At 45.8% G+C, this 11,829-nt stretch overlaps 1 long non-coding RNA gene across 1 annotated transcript; it reads right to left on the reverse strand.

Moving 5' to 3' along the window:
* Positions 1-3,037: 3,037 nt before the first annotated feature.
* LOC141113001 (uncharacterized) lies at positions 3,038-4,350 on the reverse strand. Its single transcript, XR_012236692.1, has 3 exons — positions 4,040-4,350; positions 3,322-3,487; positions 3,038-3,230 (listed from the first exon to the last, which is right to left on the reverse strand). It is a non-coding gene; the product is annotated as an uncharacterized lncRNA (long non-coding RNA).
* Positions 4,351-11,829: the final 7,479 nt, after the last annotated feature.

Genomic DNA, 11,829 nt, shown 5'->3' on the forward strand with positions numbered 1-11,829 from the left:
GAGAGGGGGAAGAGAGAAAGTGGGGAGAGAGGGAGGGATAGGGGGAGTGAGTGGGGGTGAGAGAGACTGGGGGTGACACAGAGGAGGAAGGTGAGAAAGATAGGGGGTGAGGGAGAGAGAGAAGGGTTGTGGAAGAGAGGGGTGGTGCGAGAGAGAAAGAGACGAGGGGTGGGAGAGAGGGGGAGAGAGAGGGGGGACAGAGAGAAGGGGGAGAGGGAGAGAGAGGGGGGAGAGAGGGAGGAAGAGAGGGAGGAAGTGGTGGGAAGGGGTGAGTGAGGGTGAGAGAGACTGGAGGTGACACAGAGGAGGGAGGTGAGAAAAAGAGGGGATGAGGGAGAGAGAAAAGGGTTGTGGAAGAGAGGGGTGGTGCGAGAGAGAAAGAGAGGAGAGGTGAGAGAGAGGGGGGAGAGGGGGTAGAGAGGGGGAGAGAGAGGGAGAGAGGGGGAGAGAGAGAGGGAGAAGGGGAGAGAGAGTGGAAAGAGTGGGGGAGAGGGAGAGGGAGAGAGGGGGGAGAGAGAGGGGGAAAGAGAGAGAGAGAGAGAGAGGGGGGAAAGAGAGAGAGAGAGGGAGTGAGTGGTGGGAAGGGGTGAGTGGGGGTGAGAGAGACTGGGGGTGACACAGAGGAGGGAGGTGAAAAAGAGAGGGGTGGTACGAGGGAGAGAGACGAGGGGTGAGAGAAAGGAGGGTGACATAAAGAGGGAGGGGGGAGAGAGAGATAGGAGAAGGTGAGTAAGAGGGGGGTGAGGGAAAGGGGGGGTGAGAGAGATCCCTAGCCCTGTCCCTGTCTGCAGACCCTCCTGTGTTCCATGTCCCAGTCTGTGAGAGCACTGAGCAGGAGGGGGGGGCAAAGAACAGGGAGGAGCTGGAGAGGACTGGTGGCGTGGGAGCAGAAAGCACTGGGGAAGGTGGAGAGCATAGTAGGGGTGGGGGTTGGAGAGCGCGGGGGAGCTTGAGAGGAGGGGAGTCAGAAAGAATGCGAGTGGAAAGCAGGGGGAGCTGGAGAGCAGGGGGGTGGAGAGCACTGGGGGAGTAGCCAGGGAGCACAATGAGGGGCCAGAGAGCATGGGGGGAAGCCAGAGAGCACAAGGAGGGTCGGAGAGCACAGGGGGCACAGAAGAAGTTAGATAGGAGGAGCGGTGGGCGGCTGCATATAGTGGAATTGAACTTTTTATATTCCTCCTGCAGCCGCTGAATGCTAACTTCTTCTCCTCTCCTTCCTGCAGATGATTCAGCGGCTGCAGGGGGAATATAGAAAGATCAATTCCACTATATGCCGCCGCCCGCCACCGCCCACCGCTCCTCCTATCCAGGCACACAGGAAGGCTGCACGGGCACTCACCTTCTCTCTGGTTGGCCAGGCGGCATCAGGAGATTGGAGGCTGAGCTCCTTCATCTTCAGTCACGGGGCAGCTCAGCTGGAGGCAGGTGCGGAGAGGTTGGGTGAGCGCAGGCTGAAGGAGCAGCCCAGCTGCGGCTCCCACATGGACATGCTGCCGCCCGCACACACGCCTTGTAGAGATGGCACCTGGAGCCGGGTGCTGTCATCTGGCCGCTGCCGCCACCTAGAGGCCTCAACTGTCCCGCTGTCTGCACCTACTGCCACTGGACCGGGATGCAACCGCTCTGTGCTGGGGCCGCTATTCCTCGGGCAGTACCCGATTTGTCAGTCAGCCCCTGAGCCACAGAGCCCCAGCGGGGGTAGGTAGAGCCGCCGGCATCGACATCAGTGATTAAGCACAAGCAAATTAGGCGGCCGTGAGGCCCCTGTCAGTGCGGGGCCTTAGGTGGCCGCCTAATTTGCCTAATTAGAGAGCCGCCTCTGATTGTAGTGCCTGTCTTTCATGATATGTGAGGTTGCCTTCTTTGTTTTGGACTTGAAGCTTAGTTATATCTTCACTTGTCATTTTTACAAAAGCAGCTACAGTATATTAGAGTTGGTATTTAGCCCACGTTCACAGTGCATGCAAAATCTGGGGCTATTGGTGGAAATAGCACCGTCTGAATCGATTCCCAAAAGTAGTTTCTGTACTACTTTTGGCGACTTCAGGGGCGATTTGAATAGACATCTGTGCATGAACCGACACAGATGTCTGTAAAATCACCCCTGAAGTTGGACTGCATTGCCGGCTTGAAATTGTGCGAGTTCAGCTAAACTCGCACGAATTCTAACCCGCATCGCTATAAACCTAGGCTTAGAGAGGGAAAGAAATCAGATTTGTTTTTAAGACTAGATGAATTGGATTGAGCCCGAGAGAGGGAAGTGTAATCAGTGGATATTAGCTGTTCCAAATCAATCTGATCGATAAGATTGATCACTTAATTTTCTTCTAGTAAGGAGATCAGAATATTTAATGTTACCGAATCAGTTTATTGGGCCTGTGTGGTCAGTCCTATTTTGTTTTTGGAGTACATCGGTTTTATTGTTAATTTTCTTGCAAAAAGCTGTATATCTTTGATTGTTTCAAATGTATCAATATTCGCATCTGGGCAAAATCCAAGTCCTTTTGAGAGGACATCGTTTTCAATATCAGACAAAGTGTAACTGGACAGATTTACAATATTAAGGGTATTCTCTGCCCTGATGATCCCCAGCATCAGTCACCTCCGAAACTACCCAAACACTGACTGCCTAAACACTGAGAGCACATGTGGAAAGACATCCTCTATAGATCTGACAGAAAACTTCCAATATAGATCCCCCAACATTTAAGCTTCTTAATGAAACGATAATACAACAGGATTCATAGACCCATTCATGTGCTCTCCCTGGGCAGGTCCAATGAACTCTGCTATTGCATGGCTCAGATATATCATACCTACAGCTCAGTTTAAGGCGTGTTCTTCTCGGGTTTACCCCACACCCCTTGTGGGTGGTGTGACAAGGGCCTTGTTGCTCTCCGTCAATTGGACTTCTTGATAGCAGGTGGTGACAAAGCTCCGCCGAGGGAAATACAGGGCTCAGGTAAGTAAAATGGGGGGTCAAAACAAGAACCTCATGTAAATGGGATTTTAAGGGCAACATTAACAGAGAAGAAAATTAAAAAATTTAAATTTTATTTATACAAAGATTAAAAAGCAATTTTGTACAAACAATAAGTATACACACAAAAAAAGAAAAAAAGAAAAAAATGTGATACAATACAGAAGTGGCAAAAAATTATTGAATCCAACGCGTTTCGAAATAATTAATTTTTATATAATCTTCTTCAGGGATACATTTTTGCCATTATCTGAAAAGTACAAATGTAATATAAGTATACAGAAATCTTACATACTTCAAACCATATAGGAATGAAAATAGAAAATATATAAAGAACTCACAAAAGTCATGATAGACATAACTGATTTTCAGCGAATCACCCAACAACTTCCACCTGATCTGTAAAGGTCTTTTATCGTGCAAAAGAACCCCCAGATACTAAAATCCCAGGAGAGGCACCAAATTACAGCAAACTGAAAATCGCTTACGGGGACGGGGATGTAGAATCTGTGAAGGAGATACATCGTCTGTGGTAAGTATATAAGAAAAAAAAAAAAAAACAAACCAACCTTGCATCGACTATGCGAGTTTGTATGCCTTCAAATGCCGAAAAAAAGGAGGGTATTTAAACAAATACAGGTGGAAAAAGGGGAATTCCCCATCCTAAAAAAGAAAAAAGGTTTTTTGAATTTATTTGTAAAATAAAAATAGAAAATAAATAGAAAATAAAAATTGTATCAAGACATCTAGTTCTAATTAACCCAATATGGGGCTGTATCAGTATGAGTAAAAAGAAACATAAACTTGTAAAGAATATGAAAAATAAAATAGAAAAAATCTGAAAAAATATAAAAAAAAAAAATGATAAGTAAAGTTGCCTAAAAAATGCTGAAGGCTGAACAATGTAATAAAGAAAAGGAGACTTTTCCCCAAGAAAGAGGTCCCAGAGGGGGGAAAAATTCTCCCAGGTAATGCCTAAAAATAGGGAAAATTGCCTGGAGAGAGGCAAAAAATAAGGTACATCAATCAGTAAATTAAAAAATCATGATTAAAGCTTACCACAGTCTTAATAAGTGTATCTCCCACAGCTGAGTAAAAAAAGGCACCCAGAATCCACAAGACCAGTCCGGGAGGGGCAATGATCCCTCCGTTCCCAATGGTAACACACTGCTGTCTAGTCCTCACAGAGAGTGATCGTGGGATGACGCTGGCGGCTCAGGGGCTCCCGGCGTTCTCCTTTTAAGGTCCGTGCTGGTAATTGCTTAACGAGCGTCGGGAAATGACGCCGCCTCGAATGACGGCGGTGACGTCATTTCCTCCACTCTGCTTGTATGCAGACAGCGTGTCTAAACAGCAGGACGCAAGGAGAGTAAGCGCGGCATCCCGCCCCGCCTCTCCCCTCATCGTCCATAACCGGAAAGACACGTAGAAACATCCATTGCTGACAGCACTGCAATGTCACGTCATGTGCCAGATCCAGGGGAGGCAACGACACCCTCCACTCCATCCCCACATCCAAAGACAGGGACACATTCAAAGACACTTCCTGCCACACTATAACAGGATTCAAGATAGAGATAAAGCACAAATCTCTAGGGACAATGGTGATTAAAAATGTCACATAAGTCTCCATGTAAAACTGGGTGGGTGGGAAAAGGAGACCACCCTTGTCCAGTATTCGAGCAGGGACATCAGAGGGAAAAATCCAAATCAAGGATAAACCCCCCTAAGGAGAAACAAACAACCCCCGACACAGGAAATTCACCATAAGCCGATAGGTGGCGTCCAAGGACACCTCAAATGGCAATGGAGGAAAAGGGCCCCCAAACTGAATAGTGGAATGGTCTAAAACTTTCTGCCTCATTCAGGCCTGGTGGAGTAGTGGCATCTAAATGAGGCAGAAAGTTTTAGACCATTCCTCGATGGCTTTAGCTCTGGAAAAACAGATTAAATAAATCTCCCTTGTATCTTTGTAATCTTTTCTTCAAAAAACTTTTCTCTCTCCCTCTCCCCTTTCCCGTCTATTTTTCTCCTATTTTGTTTAGCCAGTGGATGAACATTTGGAATAATAATGTCTATTGGGGTACAATAAATTTATATATGGTATTTATTTATTGCTTTTGTTTTTTGAAATATTATCTTAGGGGTAGGAAAAGAAAGAAAAAAATTTTTTTCTTGTCCACAATGTTTCACATTATGTTTTTTATTTTATTTACTGTGCCTGTTTTTTGTTCATGTTTCATGATATGACTGGTTCTCGGTTAATCCTATAATTGCTCTCACCCTGGTATGTGGCCATATCGTGCACCCATAAAAATTAAGTACAGCGCTACGTTTAGAAAAAAAGTGAAAAGCAGCCAACACCCCTATAGACTCAAGGCAAAAAAAAACAAAAGAAACAAAAGTGTGGCGCTATATATCACATCCACAGCCGTGTGTATTACAATAAAGACATATAAAAATGGTGAATACTACCAAAAAATGTATGACCATAAAATGGATAGTGTCAAATAATTAATCAGTGTTGATCACATATAAAGTAAATACACAATAATACTTAATCATCAGATGTGCCAGTGATTAATAGAAACCTGTGCTGGTTCCATGAGCCAGACACCAAACATAGAAAACATGAAACTTTAGAAGTCCATAAAAAATGTGTAGAAAAATAGTGAAGAAAACATCAACAGAGTTCAAAGGGGGTGATGCATGGCCAGATGGTATTCACAGAATTTTAATCGCACCAAATCTGGCGAGTGGGCAGAAGGGAGACCACAAGTGTGCATAGATTGTACTTCAGTGCCGGGGCCAACACCAGGAGTAGAGGAGGCTTACCGGAAAGAATTGACCTGAAATGGCGTACGCCAGACAAGTCAAAAAAGCATAATAACCACTGGTTCTGGGAAATGCGTCTTGTCAGATGTCATCAACAGATGGTGGAAAGAAAAGGGGGGGTCCGCACAGCTTCCTCTCCCATAGATAATCCAGCATAAGCCAAATGTGTAGTTTCATATGGCATGCAAGGAGCAAACAAAACTCACATAGCGTAATAACGTTTTAAAACACTAGTTTATTAAAATAATAAAAAACAGACTCACATTTTAGAAGAACGAAACAGAGCTCAAATATCAAATAGCGGCGATCGTGAGGGGTCCACCCGACATGTTTCAGCTAAGGAGCCATCATCATATCGTGCACCCGGCACAGGGGGCCCCCACTATTCAGTTTGGGGGCTCTTTTCCTCCATTGCCATTTGAGGTGTCCTTGGACGCCACCTATCGGCTTATGGTGAATTTCCTGTGTCGGGGGTTGTTTGTTTCTCCTTAGGGGGGTTTATCCTTGATTTGGATTTTTCCCTCTGATGTCCCTGCTCGAATACTGGACAAGGGTGGTCTCCTTTTCCCACCCACCCAGTTTTACATGGAGACTTATGTGACATTTTTAATCACCATTGTCCCTAGAGATTTGTGTTTTATCTCTATCTTGAATCCTGTTATAGTGTGGCGGGAAGTATCTTTGAATGTGTCCCTGTCTTTGGATGTGGGGATGGAGTGGAGGGTGTCGTTGCCTCCCCTGGATCCGGCACATGACGTGACATTGCAGTGCTGTCAGCAATGGATGTTTCTACGTGTCTTTCCGGCTATGGACGATGAGGGGAGAGGCGGGGCGGGATGCTGGCCTTACTCTCCTTGCGTCCTGCCGTTTAGACACGCTGTCTGCATACAAGCAGAGCGGAGGAAATGACGTCACCGCCGTCATTCGAGGCGGCGTCATTTCCCGATGCTCGTTAAGCAATTACCAGCACGGACCTTAAAAGGAGAACGCCGAGAGCCCCTGAGCCGCCAGTGTCATCCCACGATCACTCTCTGTGAGGACTAGACAGCAGTGTGTTACCATTGGGAACGGAGGGATCATTGCCCCTCCCGGACTGGTCTTGTGGATTCTGGGTGCCTTTTTTTACTCAGCTGTGGGAGATACATTTATTAAGACTGTGGTAAGCTTTAATCATGATTTTTTAATTTACTGATTGATGTACCTTATTTTTTGCCTCTCTCCAGGCAATTTTCCCTATTTTTAGGCATTACCTGGGAGAATTTTTTCCCTCCTCTGGGACCTCTTTCTTGGGGAAAAGTCTCCTTTTCTTTATTACATTGTTCAGCCTTCAGCATTTTTTAGGCGACTTTACTTATCATTTTTTTTTTTTTTTTTTTATATTTTTTCAGATTTTTTCTATTTTATTTTTCATATTCTTTACAAGTTTATGTTTCTTTTTACTCATACTGATAAAGCCCCATATTGGGTTAATTAGAACTAGATGTCTTGATACAATTTTTATTTTCTATTTATTTTCTATTTTTATTTTACAAATAAATTCAAAAAACCTTTTTTCTTTTTTAGGATGGGGAATTCCCCTTTTTCCACCTGTATTTGTTTAAATCCCCTCCTTTATTTCGGCATTTGAAGGCATACAAACTCGCATAGTCGATGCAAGGTTGGTTTGTTTGTTTGTTTTTTTCTTATATACTTACCACAGACGATGTATCTCCTTCACAGATTCTACATCCCCATCCCCATAAGCGATTTTCCGTTTGCTGTAATTTGGCGCCTCTCCTTGGATTTTAGTATCTGGGGGTTCTTTTGCACGATAAAAGACCTTTACAGATCAGGTGGAAGTCGTTGGGTGATTCGCTGAAAATCAGTTATGTCTATCATGCTTTTGTGAGTTCTTTATATATTTTCTATTTTCATTCCTATATGGTTTGAAGTATGTACGATTTCTGTATACTTATATTACATTTGTACTTTTCAGATAATGGCAAACATTTATCCCTGAAGAAGATTATATAAAAATTAATTATTTCGAAACGCGTTGGATTCAATAATTTTTTGCCACTTCTGTATTGTATCACATTTTTTTTTTTTTTTTGTGTGTATACTTGTTGTTTGTACAAAATTGCTTTTTAATCTTTGTATAAATAAAATTTACATTTTTTAATTTTCTTCTCTGTTAATGTTGCCCTTAAAATCCCATTTACATGAGGTTCTTGTTTGCACTTTTTAGGGATGATGGCAATTTCTCACACTAATCTTTGAGAGTCTATTTATTTTAGTAAAATGGGGGGTCTGGGGGGCCGGTCACTGCCAGATGATTTTTCAGATTAATGCAAAGGATGCATTAGGGAGAAAAACACGAGTGTTTACAACCCCTTTAAGAGCAATATAGCTCTCAATCCTACATTCAAACTGCTTTCAGGGGTTTCCAAGCCTGAGAATGTCCCCAAGAGCATAGGCACACTTAAATGGTAAATAAAGCACAACATGACACTTTAAATCGGATTGGTTACCTTTACTCAGGTTGGCTCTATGAGTCCAGGCCGGAGGAGAGCAATGACCCTCTTTGTGTCAAGCCTCTCTCTCCTGTTCCCTGACACCACAGGCCCAACTTTAAACACTTTATTCAAATCAACATGCAATGGCTTAACCTCCCTGATAAGGTGTTGTGACAGACTCACCCAGGACAGAGGCTTTTGGAGGGGACTGAATGTGAGCCACTTGCCTACAGATTATGGGTCCTGGCATTTGGGGTACCCTTGGGGTGTTGTTACTTTGGCTTCGGGTCCTTGTCCCCCAGGTCACGCAGACTCTGGGGACCCTGTATTTGCCATATTAGCAATAGTGACTGAGTCATACTGTTGGGACACATACTGTGAGGAGATGGTAATATCAACTCCACTCACCTGTCTGATGTCTGCTATAATGTGTTTAATGTAAATGAGTCTAGTCTGGCTTACCACAGGTTCCAAGGGTATTCCACACATTGTTGTTTGTTCTAATTAACCCTGTGTTGATGTTTATGGTAATGTGTATTGAATAGTCAATGAGCTAGGAGACGTAGTCACCTAGTCTGGGTAAATGATTTAGTAAACTAGCTCATGTTAATTAGGTTACAGTTGTATTGTTAGAGTAATATGAGCAGGAGAGGGGAACCTCCTCTAACGGCATATAAAGTCTTGTAATTTTGATTCTAAATAAACAGTTCATGTTAGCAGTGAAACAAGTGTCGTCTTGTTTTGTGCTTTGTGAGCGGTTGGAATATCTGATATCTGTATCCAGACTGGGAGGAAGTGGTAAACTGACGGAAGCACTCAAGCGGAGTGTGGGACATTCCGTGAAATTGGTGGCAAGCAGCGGGACGCTTCCTGTAGTCTGGGACATCCAAACTTCCACCTGGATCCAAAGTCCAGATAGCAGGAGAGGAGAGGAGAGAACAGATACCAGCCGCCATGGAGCAGGAATTAAGAAGGAGGTTGCGAGAGATGCAGATACAGCACAGAGGACCAGTATCAGAGCAGGTCCTGCTGGGATGGTGTGATTCTATTCGCTGTGAACTCTGGAAAGAAGTGCTAGCCTATGAGCAGCGACACCAGGAAAAGTTCTCCCCTCCATCCAGAAAAGGTACTGGTCACAGTACGGACTGCGGGTGCGGTTTTTGGGAGAAAAACCGCACAAGGAGCAGACAGCTGAATTAAGCAGGCTGGTCTGGGCAGAGATGAAGCTGGATGAGAGCTACAGAGCCCTCCGGTGGCATGTATCCCAAGCATGTCCCTGGATAGCGGATGACAGCCCAATGGACGGCTTAAGCTACAGCGGCTTGGGACTGTTGTATGTGAAGCTGACAGGGGACTCTAACTTTGGGAGTGATTTGGAGTGGCGGTTGGATGAAATCATGGATTTCAGAGAAGGGCTACTGAACATTTCGGAAGTGCACTGGGCAAAGGAAGATTTGGAATTTCTGGCCATTTAGGAATGGGAGCTGGAGATCGTCTACAGACGGCTGCTAGACGTTGCTCAGTGCCAGGGCTGGGCTCCCTTTGCCTGGGACTATCAGGAAATACCAGCTGACAACCCTGAAATCCTGGCTGAAGAGTCAGCAAGGTGGCAGAGTAATAGTGTGCTTTGCCAACCTGCCCCCGCAGCTATGGAGGCGGAGGTCTTATGGTGGATGCAGCAAGTGCTGACTGACCTTGATGATCCTGTTTCTGCATGGGATGATCTTGGATGGAGGAATGTGCCTGTCCAGCAGCATGCCAGAGAATCAGCAGTGGAAAATCTGGAGATTGCCATCTCCATATCTGAAGTGCTGACAACTGGGCAGAGCTCTGCTAACCTCTGCCCAGCACTGATAGCATCTTCTGGGTTCCATGGACAGGAGATGGTGAACCTCTATCCCCAGACACCAGTTTCAGCGACAGGGGATTTGATAGACTTTTCTGCTGAGGAAGAACAATCGGGTGAGCCCCCAGCAGAAGAGCTGGTATTAGGGCCAAACTTCACTGTGCTCTGCTCAGCACTGATAGCATGTTCTGAGTTCCACGGACAGGAGATGGTGAACCTCTATCCCCAGACACCAGTTATAGAGACAGGGGATTTAATAGACTTTTCTGCTAAGGAAGAACAACCTGATGAGCCTCCAGCAGAAGAGCTGGTATTAGGGCCAAACTTTACTGTGCTCTGCCCAGCACCAACAGCAGTATCTGTGGAGTTACAAGGAACTTCCCCAGCTGAAGTGCTGGTCACCAGACAGAAGGTCCAAGACCTCTGCCCCACACCTGTGGCAGTTTCAGAGGCTCAGGGTGAGAAGGTGGCAAGCACTTCCCAGCAGCAGATACAGGGGGAGAAGGGAGAGGAGGTGTTCTTCGTCCCTCCCCAACAGTTGGCCAGGGTGGAGGAAGCGGTCCTTCCTCCCCAGCAAAGATCAGTGCACCTGGGAGACAGTACCACAGACATGTCGTCCCAGCAGCCAGATGAGGGAATGGAACAGGAAGCAGCCGGCTCACCTCCCCAATGGCAGCTACACAGTTTGGGAGTGGAGGAATCCAGCCTCCTGCCCCAATGGTTAGCCGGAGCAGAGGGTGTGAAGTCCCCAGCAGAAGTGCTGGCAACAGGGCACAGGGCAGAGTGCTACCAATCTCTACCCAGCACCGGCAACAACTGTGGAGATCCAGGGAGCCAGCGATGTAGTGGAGCTGCTACTCCCAGCTGAATCGCTGGCAACAGGGCAGAGCGCTGCTGGCCTCTGCCTAGCACCTACAGTTTCTTCTCAGCTTCAGGGAAATGGGATAGTGGGCCCCTTTGCCCAGCAACAGGCCAAGCCATGGAATGGTAAACACCACCCAGCTGAAGCGCTGACAGATGGACAGAGCGTCAATGACCTCTGCCTCACACCTACTGAGGTCAACTATTCCTTGCAGCCAAGAAAGGAGATCATGCGGACAGACTTTGTGAGTTCACTCTGCCTGACTAACGCATGTCCAGACCAGGTGGAGGTCTGGGACCTTGTTAGTCAACTTTTGATGGGGAGAAATGTGACAGACTCACCTTGGACAGAGGCTTTTGGAGGGGACTGAATGTGAGCCTCCTGCCTACAGATTATGGGCCCTGGCATTTGGGGTACCCTTGAGGTGTTGTTACTTTGGCTTCGGGTCCTTGTCCCCCAGGTCACACAGACTCTGGATACCCTGTATTTGCCATATTAGCAATAGTGACTGAGTCATACTGTTGGGACACGTACTGTGAGGAGATGCTAATATCAACTCCACTCACCTGTCTGATGTCTGCTATAATGTGTTTAATGTAAATGCGTCTAGTCTGGCTTACCACAGGTTCTAAGGGTATTCCACACATTGTTGTTTGTTCTAATTAATCCTGTGTTTAATATTTATGGTAATGTGTATTGAATAGTCAATGAGCTAGGAGACGTAGTCACCTAGTCTGGGTAAATGATGTAGTAAACTAGCTCATATTAATTAGGTTACAGTTGTATTGTTAGAGTAATATGAGCAGGAGAG

Source organism: Aquarana catesbeiana, linkage group LG11, assembly GCF_042186555.1.
Source record: "Aquarana catesbeiana isolate 2022-GZ linkage group LG11, ASM4218655v1, whole genome shotgun sequence".
In the NCBI taxonomy this organism is placed as follows: Eukaryota; Metazoa; Chordata; class Amphibia; order Anura; family Ranidae; genus Aquarana; species Aquarana catesbeiana.